Here is a 16,853-nt window from a genome sequence, read left to right as displayed (position 1 = left end):
TAAGAAGTCTTAGTAACACATTGCATCAAGTTTTACATAAAAAGGCCTTCAGGTACTTGCTACCTCAGTCAACAATCACCACCTGGGATTGACATCACTTGGCAGTGACATCACGGGATACATTTCTTCATCCCAGGATGAGTCAGAAGGCAGAAAATTGACCATTTAGGCTCACGTGTTCCGACTAGTCATCTTGGAACGATCCCTGGAGCTAAATACGGAAGTGAAACCTTTTAAAGAAGGCATTCTAAAGTAACTAAGAAAATTACTACTTTAAGGAGACTCATGAACTAATAATGATTCTTGTTTCTTGATACAGATTTGTGCAAATTTACAATCATATCCATATGCTATATAGGCACAACAGACCTACATATGTGTTGTTAGAATTTCAAGGAGGTGAAGATGTCTCCAAGAAAGGATTTAAAGATAATAAATCATTTATCAAGAGTTAATGATAGTTATTTTATATTAAAGATTTCAGCAATTTCATACAAAGGTTATTGCTAAAATAGCCAAACAAAAGAAGGTATTTTATGTTCTACCCTGTGTAAAAGTAGATTCCATGTGAAAACAATGTTAAATGCTATAGATGTAGCAGAGGATTTGCCCAACCCTTTGTGTCTGATATCTCAGAGAAGACTTTGAGAGCACGCTTCATTTTTTTTAATCATGGAAACAAATGGTCAAAGATGTTCCATTGTCAGGTACCTTGCCATATTGATTACTTGTAAAAGGGGGAAAGGGAAAAATGACAATTCCATGGTTACTTTTTAAATTTTCTATTTTTTTATTTCCAGACTCAAAGTCTTTCACTTTTCCATCGTTACTTAACTACGCCTGTTAAAATCACCCAAACTCTTGGCATGGAATGATTAACTTATTCAACACATATTTATTGAGCGGTATTTTTTTGTGATTTTTTTTTTGCTTTGTTTTGTTTTGTTTGTTTTTTGAAACAGGGTTTCTCTGTGTAACAGTCTTAGCTGTGATGGAACTCTCTCTGTAGATCAGGTTGGCCTCGAACTCACGGAGATCCTCTTGCCTCTGCCTCCCAAGTGTTGTCTGGGATTAAAGGCATGCGCCACCACGGCCCAGCTGATTGTGCATTGTTTTACAAGATACTATGCATATATTTTAAGATACTTAGACATTTTTTTGTTTTCGTCCTGTAAATATTTGTATCTTATCTGCAGTTGTCCATCCTCGAAAGTTTTTGTTTTCTTCCTATAAACAATTCAGATTTCACCTGTAGTTGTCCACGCTGTCTTAACAGACGTTGGTCATTATGTAAGTATTAAGTGAAGAAAAACCTATCTGTCTCCTTGTACAAGAAGGACTGGGACAGTGCAGTTACCCTTTAGTGCGTTGGCAAGAAACTAAGAAAAACTGCCAAGGATAATCTATTGTTATAGTATCTTCAGTTGTCATATAACCAAGAAATATATACAAAATGAATAGGAAATCTCATAAAGCTGCCACCAACTCTATAAATGTATCTGTTTCACGTTAAAATAAATGGAAACAAATACTAAACTTAATGTTGCAAAGTCTGTGATAGAGCATCAAGATAGTTTAAGTAAGCTGTGTTTTGGCTTAGCTAGTACATTATAAAGTTCAAAACAATTATAATAACCAATAAAAGAATATACATACATGCATGCACTTGCACATATACATGTGGAAATCTGTGAGGCTTCTTTCCCTGCAAGGACTGCCTTTTCTTAAAACATTGCAGGTAACCATCCAGCGAAGAGAGGAAACAAGTGCCAGTCAACCCATTAGTGAGAGCCAAAGATGGGACAGGAAATCGCACATAATTATTCCCAATCACCTTTATTTGGCTTCACTACAAATGGCTTAGACAAATTGTTCCTGTCCATAAGCCAGATTTCACATAAGGCAAGATTTCTGCTGTAGTGCCGTTGTGGTCAAATCTGCTGTCTTATTGTTAAAGCGATTTTAGGTGGGTGCTGAGTGGTAATTCTGCCCTGCCAGACTGCTCTGACTCCTTAAGTCTGAGGGCATAGCGCTAGCACCATGTGGAGGCAGAGCCTGGTACTGCGTGTTGTTGGTATCAAGGAAATGTGTAATTGCAAACTTATTAAGACTCACAGTTTTTGTGTTGTTGTTGGTTTTTTTTTCCCAAAATAGAAAAAAAAAAAAAACATTGTCCAGTAAAAATGTGAATTTAAATGTTTTGAATATAGCTATGTTTCATGGTTGGTGGAATGGGTAATCCTAGTTAAGAAAAGCATTTAAATCAATAAACAATGTAAGATTAAAAAACACTATAACTTTTCAAGAAATAAATTTTACTAAATACCTTGGAATTTTGAAAAGATGATCACTCATGTCATAAACAAAAGTGTTATGTGTGAAAATATACGTTGGGGAGATATGTGGATTAGCACTTTAGCACAAACAAACTCAGTTGAAGTGTTGATAGCTTGAAAAACTATGTTTAGTCCGGCCTGGTTCATAAGTGCCATGCCAATATCTATGTCATCTCTAACGTTATTCTTACCATGAAACAACTATGCAATTTCTGTGTGTATTTTTTTATGGACTCTGATTTACAGTCAGAAATAAATAATGGAAAACTAAAACCAGAAAGTATCAAGTACCCTACACCTCAACGTCATTCCGCTCACCTGCCAAATAACAAAAATAAAAACCAAGTAGTACCTTTCCATGGTGTTCTTAACACAGAGACTACCTCAATTTATCGTTTGACTTTGTGCCACATGAGGCTCAAAATGTTTTCAGGGATTCGTGTATTCACATAGAGCTGTGGTGAAAATCAATTACAAAGATTTTTAACATATTGTTTTATTGTCTGAAAGTGGATCATTTAACGTGGTAAAAAAGAATGGAATTTCATTGAAACTGCCATGTGAAATGTTAATACTTAAATTGAAAAAAGCAATGCGTGCATTATATTCCTGAAACACGCTGGATAATCTCTCAAATACAAGAAACGATGTGTTTCAAAAATAAAGTTAAAAGGCAAATTAAATATTTACTGTGTGTTAAATTTTTAAAGCAAAAGTGTCTACTTTACTAATTGTTTTCAACAAAGCCATCTTTATAATATTAAAATGTGGCATACCATTTATTTTTCTCATAATCTAACAAAAATTTTCAGAAGTCTGTGTGGTATAATTTTCTTTAAAGTGTAACAATATTACCATTGACCTAAGATATAAATAATTCAAGTATAAATTTCCCTGCTTTGCATAAATTTTCAACTTAAATATTTCTCCTAGAATTTCTCATTTCCCCCACAATCCACTGCATAATTCCTTGCATTAATTTAATCCTCTTTATAGAATCAAATAATTCCTCTTTTGGAAATCCTCAGCTTCACAAATGTTATATTTTATTCTCTTAAAAATAAATTGCCCCTGAAACTGGAGAGATGGCTCAGTGATTAAGAGCACTGGCTGCTCTTCCAAAGGACCCAGGTTCAATTCCCAGCAACCACATGGCAATTCACAGCTGTCTGTAACTCGAGTTCCAGAGACTCTGACACCTTCACCCAGACATATATGCAATAAATATAAATACATATAAATAAAATAAATATAAATACATATAAATTAAATAAATGATTTATTTATTAATTATGTATATAGCATTCTACTTCCATGTGTCCCTGCAGGCCAGAAGAGGGCACCAGATCTCATTACAGATGGTTGTGAGCCACCATGTGGTTGCTAGGAATTGAACTCAGAACCTCTGGAAGAACAATCTTAACCTTTGAGCCATCTCTCCAGCCCAATAAACAAATCTTTTTTTTTTTTTAAAAAAAGTTCCTTACTTTGCTTACTTTTCAGCTAAAAACCTATTTTTCTTTTGAATTTATAAATAAAAACCGTGCAAAAATATTGTGTACATGTTGCCTTCATTTATTTGTCTCACACTTTGCCTAAAGTATGTTCTGTGAGAATTTTCAATTGATTGCAAGCAATCACTGCTAAAAACAAATCCACCAGACCAAAGAAAAAGGTGATTTGATTATGACAAATGTGATTTCTTATAAACACATCATGGGGTAGGTTCAAGAACTCTGTAGCAGAGAATGATTACTAGTGATGTGTACCTTTTATTTTCTACCAACATACAAGAATCCTACAAAATAAGGAGTTATATGAAGGCATTTCCACGTGTACTTATGCTGGACTTTGGCCGTATTCACCTCCTGCCCTAATTCCTTCTGATCTGTTCACCTTCTCCCCCTGCCCTGTACCTTTCCCCTTCCACATTCTTAATAATCCCCCTTTCCCTCCATGCCCGTCAATTTGTCTTTCCCTAACTTCCACCTATGAGAGAAAAAGATGCTGTAATTTGTGTGATCGACTTGCTTCCTTCACATGATGGTCTACAGTATTCTCTATTTTGCTACAAACAACTTAATTCTTCTTTAGATAAAGCTCTGTTGGGTATCATGACATATTCCTTATCTGCTCATCCATTGACGGGCATCTAGACTGATTCTGTAACTTGGTTATAGTGACGAGTGCAGCAAAGACATGGACGTGCAGGTGTCTGACGCATGCGCTTTTTATCCGGAAGTTCATCCACACTCCTTGGTTCCTCTCCACACATCACAGCTTCTCTTCACGCAGTAACCGTCAGGAGACAATGAAGAAGGACGCATTCTGACTTGTTGAAGTTTCTTCCCAGAGCTTTGTGTTCTTCACATCTAAATGTTGAAAACTCAGGATTTTAGAACTCAGGATTGAGAACCTTGCCGGCTCTCCAGCCGTATCGAGCCCTTTTGGATAGGCGACTTAGAATCCACCATTTTGCCAAAATGACTTACATTTCCAAGATTCCTATTTCTTCTCTATTTCTGATTACACTTGAATCAAAAAGGAAATGTCTAGGAGGTACGAAGAGTGGAAGTGAGTTCCTGTGATTGTCCCACCCTCTCAACTTTCCCGTTTTCTGGGTCAGGTATGTGTCTTTACTTTCATGATGAACAGCCGCTGAAGCCTCTGCAGAACACTGACATTACTGAGGTCAGGGGCAACAGAACCAGGCTGATTTCCATCCTTCTTCCTTGCGTTCTTGTTCATGCTTGTGGACCGAACCTTGCTTTCTCTCTCCACACTTTCTATTCTTTTCTCTCTGGCCTGGCCTGTGTCCTTCAAATCCTAGCACCAGGCAAGAAGAAAACGACCAGGCAAAGATTTATGAACCAGTTTTCACAAATGCTTCAGGTTAAATCCCTGTAACAAATTCATACTTATCTCCTAGATGTACTGATTCTTTGACTTGACTGAACCAGTAATTTCAGACAACACCAAGACTTTTCATCATATCTAAGATGAGCTAGCAATCTATATCAGTAGGCTCAAGCACTCAGCTCTTTAGCTAAAGTCCAGATCTTTATAGCCAACATGTTCCAGACATCACTGCTTAGATCTTCAAGCAACAACTTCACCTTAACATGTTCAAAGCACAAGTTTGGTTTCTAACCATCCTTCCTCTATAAATCTTCTCTCAGTCTATGAAATGTTTAGAACTCTCCCCTTCTCAACATCAACCAGAAGAGGAAAATTCTTACAGTAGTGTATAAACTCCATCTTGATCCTGGTCTCTGCTGTGTTTCTACTTTATCTCTATCTCCCATTCTTCTGCTTCTCATGCCACACTGAGGCTTCCTGGAAATCCTCTGCCTCTCTAAGCACATTCCTGCTTCAAGGCCTGTGTTCTTACTGCTTCTGTGTCCATATAAAAATAACTCTTCTTATTAAAAGCCTGGGGAATACATAATCACTAAAAAATTACACATAATTATTCTTTGTGGCATTGAACATTAATTTATTATATTTAAACTACATAAAAATGTGAATAGTGATGTTTTTAACCTACAAAAAAATCCCTAGACCTATATTTAGAGTAAACGGGGTGTTATGAATTCTTCTTTAATATCATGCAGCTAGATGGTGGCCCTAATCAAAATATTTCTCTGTTTGGAGCATTACCATCTAGCATGTGTGAGATGTACTGAAAGCCTTAAGTGTTCCTACTGATATGATTATATCTACATATTGTTTTCAGGGGCTGTTATATCTATGTTCTATTCTGCAGTTAGCATACTAAAGTCTTTAAAGAAGTTTGCCTTCTTCAGCTTTTGAAGTATGAAAAATTCTGAATGGGCAAAATGGCTCAGTGAGGAAGTGTTTGCCTTGCAAACCTCACCACCAGACAGAATAACTAACTTCTGAAAAGTTCCTCTGACCGCTGTGTGCATTGTGGGAACATGCAACAACAATAATAATAATTTTAAAAGAAAGAGGAAATCTTCATGAAGCTCTACCAACAGCGGGGTTTATTCATGCCTTATGAACAATGGGATAAAATACTGTCTTCTCTTAAAAACTACTGTTTATCAAGCACTTTGAAAATAGTTTTACAAGAAGCATAATTGATGTTTCAGGATTCAAACACCTTAGCTCTTGTGTGACCGCAAACGTTCTATATTTTCAGCGACATTCCTAAAGATATAGAGCCACTTTCCTGACGTGGTGAAGAGATCTTTGCATCAGGCGACTCAACACCTCTTCATCCCATTAATGAAATGGATGACCTTTCCAGAAAGACAATACACCTCTCAGAGTGAAAGACAGCTCACATCCCACGATCAATAGAAGAATTATCTTAGCATGCTTTCATGTGGTCAGAATATTAAAGGTATAAAATGCTTTTGAAGATGTTGCTGAATAACTATATCTACAAAAGAACATATTTTTATAAAGTCAGTCTCTTAAAGGATTTTTATAAAAAAAATTCAATCATTTGTAAAGACAGAGACATTAAGAAATTTTAAAAATAGCAATTACCTACATGTTGGCAAAATACTAATTACTGCTAGATCTGTGTTCCTTGATTACATGACCTTACCACTAAAATCTAAGCACTTGCATATCTCAGTGTGTAAAATAAACTCATTAAAATGGAAAGAATGAATAAAATAAAGTATATCGGTGTACATAGTTAAAGTTAGGCTATGTTGGGGATGAAGAGATGGCAAAATGGTTAAAAGTACTATCTGTTCTTGCAAAGGACCAGAGTTAAGTTCCTGGAACCCACATTTAATGACTCACAACCCCTTGTAAGTCCAGGAATCCGACTCAAGGGATCCACCTCCCTTTTCTGGCCTCCAAGATCACCCAGATACACAACGTGCACGCTCCCCACCCCTCAACACAGACATACCCACCACACACAAATTAAAAAAATACATTTCGAAAATTGGGCTATTACTAATATTGGAAATTATAAACAAAATCATATAGATCATATATGTAATCACTATCTTTAAATTTTTTATTTACTCATTTTATTTTATGTGAATGAGGTTTTGCCTACATGTACATATGTTAACATGTATACATACATATGGTTGTGATGTGGGTATTAAGAACTGATCCTGGGTCCACTAAAATAACAAGTATTCCTAACTTCTGAGCCATATCTCCAGACCCACAATCTCGATTATAGAGATTTTCATGTGTCATATTTATCAAGTTATATGTACTCAGTATATCTTACTGCATCCTGTGTATGCCTCAGTAAAAGTTAAAGATAAGTAGAATATAAGATACAAATTGAGCTTCCTATTTTTTAGAATTATATCAATGTAGTCCTGTAATGGTAAAATTTGGAAAGAAAATCGTGTTAAGTCATTATGTTCTGTTCTAAAACTTGGCTTTTCCACAGCTTACTAGAATTATGTTTTTTTTCTTTTTAGAGAAGAAAATACAAAGTAACAAAATGCCAAGACAGACTCGGTGACATTTCTGATCATCTGTAACATCAGTCTACATGTTCCATCAATTAAAAAAATTTAAAAACTTAAAATTTTTAGACACTTGAGTTGATATAAAAAAAAATCTCCTCTTCCAGGAAGAGTTTAACTTTTCACTTATAGGTATTCTTATAAGAAGGAAATACTCTGGAGGACACCAAAGCCCTTGCTCTTGATTATCCTTCAGAATTTGACAATGTGACTCTATTGCTCAAGATACCTTATACTTGAGTCATAGACCATAAGAAATAAAACTGGTACCAAACTGAGAATTTCATCCCTTCTGACTCGCTTTCACAGTGCTGGAATGTGAACATATGCTACCTGAGTGAAAATAATTAATCAATATTCTTACCTAACTGTGAGCTTTGTGAGCTACAGGGCAGATTGTCCTGGCAAGCTCTGACCACTGCTGCAGTAGTGGCACAAACGTACGGGAAGAAACAAACTACTCTATGACAGGATTTATGACTACCTCGATGAGACAGAACACAGAGCTGACACCAATTTCGAGCCAAGTTGTGACTGGACAGGACATGGGACCTAGGAGAGAGCATAGTAGTACTCTACTAATGGGCAGGGTATTAAAACAAACATCAAATACTAATAACTTGCTGTTATACCCACGGATTAGCACATCTTTCACCCCTTTTCAGAGAAGCTTCTTGTTGCTGTAGATACCAATTAACACAGACACCCAACTGGTCAATGTGTAGAGACTAAGAGAGCATAGAGTACTCAGTTCTAATTGGGGCTGCCATATCAAACTCCTATCCCCAAAATTCAAGGGCTGTCGGAGGAGGGCCCGCTTATTTGTCCCAGCTGCTCAGAACAGGCTGCCTGGCTAGCTTAGCCCCAAAATAACCACACAGAAACTGTATTAATTAAATCACTGCTTGGCCTATTAGCTCTAACTTCTTTTTGGCTAACTCTTACATCTTAATTTAACCCAATTCTATTAATCTGTGTATCACCATGAGGTCATGGCCTACCAGCAAAACTTCAGCACGTCTATCTCTGGCAGAGGGTCCATGATGTCTCTCTACTCCACCTTCCTTCTCCCAGCATCCTGTTTAGTTTTCCCCACCTACCTAAGATCTGCCCTATCAACAGGCCAAGACACCAATGGTATTCACAGCATACAGAGGGAAATCCCACATCAAAGGACCTCAGAGAAGAGATGGACAGAGATAGTATAAGAGCCAAAGGTGAAGGATGATTACAAAGAAAAAGCTCAAGACACTTCAGAGCAGTGTGTGTATGAACTCAAAGATCCAGTGACAGCATGCACAATCCCTGTACAAGCTCACACCTTTCAAAATCACAGTAAGGACTAGGGAAGGTGGATACGATGCCCTGTTCCGAGCTGAGAAGCTATATGCATTTGATAGCTCCCGGTCAAAAAAGAAAGAGTCAGCTGTCTTGAAGGGTGTCACCCCTGGTAGGTTACCATACTCAGGACAGGAAACACAACCAAGAGTATCTGGACAACACAAATTCGACTTCTTGGATTTAAAAGAAAAGAGAGTGAACAAGATATTGTTTAGGTATCAAAGTAGGGTCAGGTCTAGAAAGAATTAGGAGAGTGAAGGAAATATAATCAAAATATACTGTATGGAATTTTACAAGAATTAGTTTAAAATATTACTTTATTAAAAAGAAAGAAATTTATTCTAAATTATGTAAGGTACATTTTTGCTATAAATATAGTATTTCATATTATCCGTGTAATCTCCTATTCAGTGTTCGTACATTAATTTACTATATTGAAATAATGTATCACTTGAATTATTCCTTGTTCCTAAGATAATTTACATTATTAGTAATGCTTTGGTTCAAATTAAAACTCAATTTAGAATTATATACACTAAAATATTGGCTTTGTTATATTCAAATTAGTTATATTTTTAAGCTTCAAAATCAAAACAATAGCCAGGGTTTGTTTGTTTGTTTTTCTAGTGTTTCCCAGGTGCTCTAAGTTGTGCCTGTTGTCATAAGTTTCTGGTCTAATAATGTGCCCTTTTCATAAATGAAATTACTCATCTCTTAAGACATTGTTCAGAATTACATCTTGGATATTATATGTTGTTCGCTTGTCTCATCAGGTCTTTACTAATGCTTCATCTTTGGATAATCAGTCAAGGTAGCTATGATGAGGAACAAGCAACAGTGCACATATGTTCACATGTGTTCATGCTGAGTCTCACCATAAAGTCATAGAATACGTAGGAAACTTTGTTAGAACCTAGATCTGAAACTGCAAAACTTATCCATCCGTCCACTGGTCAGTTCTTTCCATCTCTGACTTAGAAGGGAAGACGTTTTTCTAAAGGAAAGAAGACGCTCCTCACTTTCTTGTTCATGATGAGTCGCAGTAATACACGGCACAGCTTTCCCACACAGCCCACACAATTACAAAATTCATTTTGATACATTAATACATTCTGTATTTTCTTTGTCACTGCGGCTCTGTAAGAAGCTTTATTACAGCACACACTTTTCTTTGTCCTCCAGGACAGAGTGGACAGTGCCTCTGTTAGCAGAAATTCTGGATGGTGTTAGCATGCTTGTTGTCTTGAGTCTCTTGGTCACAATAGCTTTGATACTGAGTTCCTTTGCCTTGCTGTGTCTAACTTTAACTTTTTTATCATTTCAGGAAGATGCAAAATAATTCAAACCTCTTGTGAATTTTATACTCTCTACATATGAATTACCTTCACAATGAAAAATGTATCGTTACCTTCCTTTTGCCTATACGGTACCCACATTCCTGCCTGCAGATGACATTTCAACTGATCTTCTTATTCATTTTGTAGATTCTGTAAGTAGGGACATCCCTGTAGTCGCTGCGTTTTTAGGAGTTGGCATGCTAAGCCAAGTATACTACTCATTCTCCTAACACATAATCATTCTTACATATTCTGCAGGTCTTTTAAAATACCGAGGTCTAATAAGACATGACACATCGTTCTTTAGAACATTGACTTATCATTAAAGATCGCAATTTTTTTTTTATTCTTTTGTTTTGTTTTGTTTTTCAAGACAGAGATTCTGTGTGTAACAGCCCTAACTGTCCTAGAACTCGCTCTGTAGACCAGGCTGGTCTCGAATTCACAGAGATCTGCCTGTCACAGCCTCCCAAGTGCTGGGATTGAAGGCATGCACCACTACTATCTGGCAAAGATCATGATTTTTGAAAGTAGCATAAAATTATAACTGCACTAATATTTGTATTATTATAAAATATCTTGTAGATAATGAAGTAAGACTATAATCATGTAAGACCCTGCTGGAAATAATGTTCATAATCAATTTTTTTGGTGCGGGAGAATTGTCTGATTTCTGTCAATCATGTTTTAAATAAACGCTGATTGGCCAGGCAGGAGGTGTAGGTGAGAAAACCAGACAGGAAGTAGAAATGATGCAAGGAGAGCAGGAGAATTCTGGGGAGGAGGAAGTTGATTCCTCCCACTCCTGCCCAGATCACCGAAGCAGCAGGATGTGAGCTGCCCCACTGAAAAAGGTACTGAGCCACATGGCTAACATAGATCAGAAAAATGGGTTAATCAAGATGTGAGAGTTAGCCAGTAAGAAGCCTGACCTAACAGGCCAATCAGCATTATAACTTATAGAGATTTCAGTGTGATTTTTCTCTAGGACTAAATAGCTGGGGGATGGGGCGGAAGGGAAAACTCAAATAGCAAACAGGCACCCCCATGTTACATTTTTTTCTTCATACTTTTCAATATTTTTATAATAGAATTATAGTCCATATATGACTTATTATATAATAATTGGTATATCTTTTCTTTGCCTAGTCTTTGTATTGTTATTTAGCCTCAGTGTCTTCAGGTGCTTGCAGCTGGATTTCTTTACTTGCAGTTGAACTTTCAGCTTCTCAGAAACTCCGCTGCCTCTCTGTAAATAGCCATCTTCTAGAATTGGTTGTGCTTCAGTTCAAAGGTCAACAGCCGGAGCACACAAGCTCAATCTGGCCGTGTAAAATGAAGTAAGAGGAATTTTAAATACTGAAAAAGAACTGGACACAGAATAGTTTTTGAAATGCATGTAAAAATTTAAGTTTTAATACTAATAGAATATGATTGGAGAATGGGTCACGGTCTGCCTCTCTGTTTACATGTGATCATTGGTTGCTCCAAGTTTGCTCAACAGAGAGTGGATCATAGATGGGGAGTGGATCATAGAATCTAAATGTATCCACTCAAGCTTTTGGAGAAATCTGCTGTCTTCATGTTCACTGGCGTTGATTCTTGAACTTGTATATAAGAAAATCATATGGGAAAATTCATAGAGTCCTGATTTGAAGTCTGGAGCCTGGACCCGAGCAATCAGTGGAGCTCCAGGAGATGTCAATGCGTCTAAAGTACTACCAGCGATGATGGCAAAGCTATTAAAGCTTCCATGAACCACGCTGCAGGCAGCAAAGCTTAAGAAACCATGTTGCTAGAATATATAAAATACATAAGCTATGCATCACTCCCAGGGCCACTGTCCAGTCTGTGCATGTGTGTATGGACGTGTGTGTCTGTGTGTGTTTGTTTGTAAAATGTCGCAATGCCTTTTTACTGAAAAATCAGTAGCAATGAACATTGGGCAGAGTGTAGGTAGTTTTGGTGGAAACATTGAGTAGAGACAATGCCATAAAATCAGTTCCGATGAACACTGGGCAGAGTGTAGGTAGTGTTGGTGGAAACATGGGGTAGAGATAATGCTGTGACAGCATTGCTCCCTTGCAACATTTTCCTGCAGATTTGTAAGCACACTAGGATTTATAAACTGTTCAATATGCTTTGCACAGGCTCTGCACCAGACGGGGTCTTAGAGCAGAAAGGAGAAGTGGACACAAGTCCCCAGCTTCAACCCAGAAGCAATCTCCAATTGACAAGCACTTGCAAATGAAAAGGTCCTTACCTTGAAGGAGGAGTCACTGAGGGTAGCTGCGTGTGCAGCAGTCCACAGGAAAGAGACCCGGCAGTGACATCTCTGGAAGGTCCTTGTCTCAATGTCGTGTCAAGCCTCTTCCTTTTTAATGTGTAGTTTTATCTTATTATTTATTGTTATATTTTATTTTTGTACTTTTCATCTCTCTTTTTACTATCTGGTTTCTTTGCATATATATTATAGTTGCAGTTGAGTGTTCTTATGGGGTTCCTGAGAGTGGGAATGAGTGGGTCTCTTTCTTGCACAACATCTTGGGTTCCTTTCCTTGTTTGTTTCTATTTTTTTTTATTTGTTTTGGGCTTATTTTATTTTTTTTTTTGTTTGTTTGTTTGAGACAGGGTTTCTCTGTGTGACAGCTCTGACTGTCCAAGAAATTCTTTGACTTTTATTCCATAGACATCTGTTTTCTAAAGAGAGACAAAAAGGTGGATTTGGGTATAGTGGTTACAGGGAGGGGTTTGAAGGGGTAGAACAAAAAACTACAGTCAGGATATGCTAAGTGAAAAAAACCACATTTTTTTGGTTTGTTTCATTTTGTTTTTGTTATTGTTTTTGTTTGAGAAAGGGTCTCACTATGTAGCTCTGGCTGTCCTGTCCTGGAACTCGCTCTGTAGACCAGACTGACCTTGAACTCAGAGAGATTCACCTGCCTCTGCCTCCCTTATGCTGGGATTAAAGGCGTGTGCCATACTACTAAACTATTCAATAAAATGTAAAATAAAAAATAAAAAAGTTCAATATGCTGATATATACAAGCATTGGGTTTTCTAGCAGTAATTCCTATGATAATGAAAACGTGCAATATGCTTCCACAAAGTCATTAGCATGTCCACTGATAACAAAGTAGTGACACATATACTTGTAAAATGTATAATAATAAAATACAGTTGCTGAGATTTTTCCTTTTCTGAGAAAGTCTCTCCAAACTCTTTTGCAAAACAACAGAAGCAGCCCTGGTATGCTGTTGCGCCGGCCTTCTGCTGCGGCAGCTCTGCTAGGACTCCATCTCTCAGCAATGAGGCAAGAAACACACAATTGTGCTAGAGAAGGGCGAGGGAAGAACAAAGGCCTTGCACACTTTGCCCTGATTGGATTCTCCACACAGTTGGAATGACTCTCTTTCCCCTCAGGCTGGGAGAAGGTAAGGGTGAGTTCGGAATTACTTCTCCCTGGGAGGTCCTCTAGCAAACCTGGGGAAAGGATGCCTGAAGAGCCCTGGCTATGAAAGGTTGTTCTGAGGAAGCAGGTCCATAAAAGGTACCAGTAGATCAAACTCCAGTTTAAGCTATAAAAAGAGTGGTAATGTTGTATCTGTAGGTCACAAAACACGTAAATACATGCATAAATAAAGATTCAATTTCATTTACTGTGTAGCTGCATTCTTGAGAATTTTGGCATAGCTAAAATATTCAAAGAATGTTTATGTGTAAAACGCAGTGAGCTTTTTAGATTAAGATAATTAGAAAAATCTTGAGCATACGAAAAATAAATAAAACAACAGAAAGTGATGTAAGAAATTTTTCTTGTGATAACTTATTTCTAGTGTGGGTTGACCAGTGATCTCAAGCTGAGAGTATGCGCCAATAATGACAGAACCAGAATTGATATTTGTTATCATAATTTCCAAATATTTTTCTGATAACAACTCTGTAGCTGCTAGTAGTCTGAATCCTGTCTTTCTTGTTTGTTTGTTTGTTTGTTTATGTTTTTCAAGACGGGGTTTCTCTGTGGATCTCTGGCTTCCTGGAACTCACACTATAGACCAGGGGGGCCTCGAACTCACAGAGACCGACCTCTACTTCCCTGAGTGCGGGGATTAAGTATAGTTGTGGTACAGATGCATCCACTAGGGCTGCTTTCCCCACAGACACTCGTTCTTTGCCTTACGGCCAGTGTGACCACTTGCCTGCGCATTCTGTGATGCTGTAGGAGGAGACACTTGTTCATCCCGGTCACCCAGAACCAAAATAACCACGCAGAAACTGTATTAATTAAATCACTGCTGGCCCATTAGTTCTAACTTCTTATTGGCTAACTCTTACATATTAATGTAACCAATCTCCATTAATCTACATATCACCACAAGGTTGTGGCCTACCAGCAAGGTTTCAGCACATCTATCTCCAGCAGCAGATCCATGGCGTCTCCCTGACTCCACCCTTCTTCCTCCTAGCATTCAGCCTAGCTTTCCCTGCCTACCTAAGTTCTGCCTTGCTATAGGTCCAAAGCAGTTTCTTTATTCATTAAGGTAATCACAGCACACGGAGGGGACTCCCACATCACTCTCCATCTAATGCAAAAAGAAGCCATTTTGATAAGCGGTGAGAGCTACACTTATCTGGAAATACAGGTAAGCGCTGAGATTTTGTTAGAGAGTCTATCGGTTTAGGAAAGTGGCAGTAGCTGGGTCTCCTCTAGATTCCAGGTTATTCTGGTGTCCCCCAACGAGATTGCAATGCCCCTGAATCGATACAGGGCACAATAAGGGGTCCATAAAGGTTACGCTCCAGAGACGGTTTCAGGGAGCAGTGTCTGCTTTGTTTCATGTGAGCAACCACTTATACTATACAGTGAAAGCTGTCAACTGTGATTGGTTAGCACATTACCTCAGGTTGGATGGTGAGAGCTCACACCACCAGGGCCTCTATGCAGAAGAAGCATGTTAAAGGTGTCATGGCTAGTGCCGACACATCAGTAGGCCTGCTACAGGTTACTCAGGCTGCTTCAGAAACACGTGTTCTGACTTCTGGGAGTACTCCCAAGCATGGTGTGCCATGCTTCTTATACAGAAATGCAGTGTGCCAGGTGGACCGGCTTCCAGGTCATGGCTGCATTTCGGCCTACTTAAGTTCAAGAAAGTAGCTGTTGGTTACCACAGAATGTAAGTGCCACATTACCCTGCTGGCACTGTGTTTTGTAGGTGCCTCATGGCACCATTGATTCTCTCAGCAGCATGCATAGCATCTTCTGACACTATGGAAGAGACTGTCAGGAAGTATGTTTCCAGGTCCCACGCAGAGCAAACCCTTCTAGTCTTCTGCCTGCAATGTGCTGGGTTTTCAGGGAAAGGGTCTCAACCTTTTTCTGAAAGGCCGTCAAGGGTTGCAGCAATGCTCTAAATTTGGTTAAGCAGACTGTCTCTTGGATCCTCTGACCCACAAGCAGAAAGGAGATTTCACACACCTGGTACTGGAGATTTTTCACAGTCAAACCTGGAGTAACCGCAGATACCAGGAAAATAAGAATGGACCATGACGGTGGTGGGGAGTAGAGAGGTGTTCTAGAGAGGGAGAGGTAGGACAAGGCAGCTGTATCCATGAGGCAATGCAGGTCTGAGACTTACCTGGGGAGGAGGGAGGGAATGCAACAGAGAGGGGGAGGGAAGGTACGATGAGAGATTAATAACACTAAGGATATCTGAAAAACCACAGGGAATCTTCTTTTACATTTACTTAAAATTACGTGTGTGTGTGTGTGTGTGTGTGTGTGTGTGTGTGTGTGCAAATCTACCTAATTTATCTGAGCGTTCATTACCTGGGTTGACACTGCCTCCCCCAAAACAAGGCACATTTCTGCTAGGGTGGGGGTGAGTGGCCTGGGAATCTGGATGACCCTTGAATGCAGTGAAGAGTTATTTGATGATGCTGTTTAAGGAGGTAAAATTGATCTATTGTTTGACTCCGTTGGTGTTGAAGAATTCTAGCAACATTGCTTTCGATTTACTTCCACAAAACCTATGACAGTTCTATATTTCATGCTTTGAAACTTCTTGTTCCCCAAACATTGTTCAACTACAGTAAGCTTTTGGTGATTTCTTTACATTTCAGGTACGTTTCTCTTTTTAGTGTCTGGTTTAAATTTGCACTAAACACCAGACACCTGAATGGACAGCATAAGAAACTGATTATTCTGCTTTCCTTTACAGAATATTGTAATTTCTGGGAAATAAGCCAGAGGCTGAGCTCGCTCGTCTCAGGGCTTTGAACAACTCACGCCTAGTGCCCTGCAAGCCCGTCCACAAACAGCAGCAAAATATATCCTTTCCAATTAACTCAGACCTGTTCCACTG

The 16,853-nt window shown here is 38.4% G+C and overlaps 1 long non-coding RNA gene across 1 annotated transcript; it reads left to right on the top strand.

The window, feature by feature from the left end:
- The first annotated feature begins 4,607 nt into the window (after positions 1–4,607).
- LOC125400006 (uncharacterized) lies at positions 4,608–7,996 on the top strand. Its single transcript, XR_007231843.3, has 3 exons — positions 4,608–4,962; positions 6,502–6,705; positions 7,766–7,996. It is a non-coding gene; the product is annotated as an uncharacterized LOC125400006 (long non-coding RNA).
- The last annotated feature ends 8,857 nt before the right edge of the window (positions 7,997–16,853 follow it).

Source organism: Myodes glareolus, chromosome 27, assembly GCF_982192425.1.
Source record: "Myodes glareolus chromosome 27, mMyoGla1.1, whole genome shotgun sequence".
Classification (NCBI taxonomy): domain Eukaryota; kingdom Metazoa; phylum Chordata; class Mammalia; order Rodentia; family Cricetidae; genus Myodes; species Myodes glareolus.
Note: the sequence above shows the minus strand (reverse complement) of the source record. Positions and strands in the feature narration are given on the sequence as shown.